Genomic DNA, 1469 nt, shown 5'->3' with positions numbered 1-1469 from the left:
GGGCACTGTGGGGCAGGAGAGGCCGCCTTCCTCCATGAGGAGGGCACTGTGGGGCAGGAGAGGCCGCCTTCGTCCATGAGGGGGACATTGGGGCGGGAGAGGCCACCTTCCTCCATGAGGAGTCACTGTGGGGCGAGAGAGGCCGCCTTCCTCCATGAGGGGGGCACTGCGGGGCAGGAGAGGCCGCCTTCGTCCATAACGGGGGCACTGTGGGGCAGGAGAGGCCGCCTTCGTCCATAACGGGGGCACTGTGGGGCAGGAGAGGCCGCCTTCGTCCAGGGTCCAGAGGCAGCATGCAGGCGGCCCCACTACACGTCACCATCGTGTGCTGATGGCACAGAGATCTAGCTGGCTTCCCCATGTGTGTACAGACTCAAACTGTGCGATGACATCTGTAAGGCTTTTTACAGAAAAAGCATAGAGAACAATGCTGTGGGCAATGCTGCCTGCCCATCCGAGTGGCAGATAAGAACGGTCAGCACCGTGAGGGCCCCTGGGCCCAGCCTAAGCCCCACACCGTGGATGCCTAAAAAGTGGTGTCAGACCTCAGTTAACTTCAGGGGGAACAATGAGAATCATCATCGAGAGCAGCACCCCCGATCCCTGTGAGGCGGAGGTCAGACATACTTCCACTCTAACTTCTTCACCAGTTCTGACACCAGCTGTTCTCCCCACGGCACTGTCTTTTTCTTTGCTGGGTTCGATGATTTGTTGCAGTGGCTGCACAGAATTCACAGACTATACCTCCAGTTAAGCAGCTTATTAATTAATGGGGTACTACAACTTGGAATCAGGACCAGGAAGCTTATAGGGAAACTCTGGAAGGCTCCCCCACAGAGGAGATCCCACCCCTCCCTTGTTTGGTGCAGGATGGCTCTCTCGGCTCCTCTTGGCCATGCAAGCAAGCAGGCCCTTCTCTCTGCCATGCACATCCCCTCAGCCATGCTGCCTCTCAAGCTGTTTTTCCAAAAGAACCAAGGCACAAGGCCACATACAGGAACTCATTTCACCTCAGCACCCCACCTGCCTGACAGGTGGGACGGCTGCTCTCTGCTTGTTTTCCGTCACTATCTGCACACACAACTGTGTCCCTGAACGTCGCTTCGCATTCTTCTTTAAGGAATAGTACTTGGTGTTCAAGGATACGCACGGCGCCTTGAGACACCAGAACCTTGAAACCCCCAGCTGCCGGCGCGGGGGACCAGGCGTAGAGTCCGTGTGTCCGTCGTCCGTATTCCCCAAAGCTGACCCGTGGGGAGGGCTCCGCTGTCTTCTCGGGTGAAAGAGGGTGGGGGGGCCACGTGACTCGGCTCTGCCCGTCCTGCCGACTGTGGACATCCATCCCCACTGTTTGCACGTGCTCAGGTGTGCGGGTGGACGGGCCCCAGCCCACAGGACCCTTGGCAGGACCTGAGCCCGCCCCAGTGCCAGGCTCTCAGTGGAGGGAGCCGGGCCTGAGCCCGCCCCAG

At 59.2% G+C, this 1469-nt stretch overlaps 1 protein-coding gene across 4 annotated transcripts in view; it reads left to right on the top strand.

Annotated features, from left to right (window-relative positions):
- NDOR1 (NADPH dependent diflavin oxidoreductase 1) overlaps positions 1–1469 on the top strand; it is a 13956-nt gene that overhangs the window by 6608 nt on the left and 5879 nt on the right. The gene's annotated exons all lie outside the window — the stretch shown is intronic.

The sequence above is a fragment of the Trichechus manatus genome, unplaced genomic scaffold (genome assembly GCF_000243295.1).
Source record: "Trichechus manatus latirostris isolate Lorelei unplaced genomic scaffold, TriManLat1.0 scaffold00317, whole genome shotgun sequence".
In the NCBI taxonomy this organism is placed as follows: Eukaryota; Metazoa; Chordata; class Mammalia; order Sirenia; family Trichechidae; genus Trichechus; species Trichechus manatus.
The sequence above is the reverse complement of the archived record's forward strand: the minus strand, read 5'-3'. Positions and strand labels throughout refer to the sequence as shown.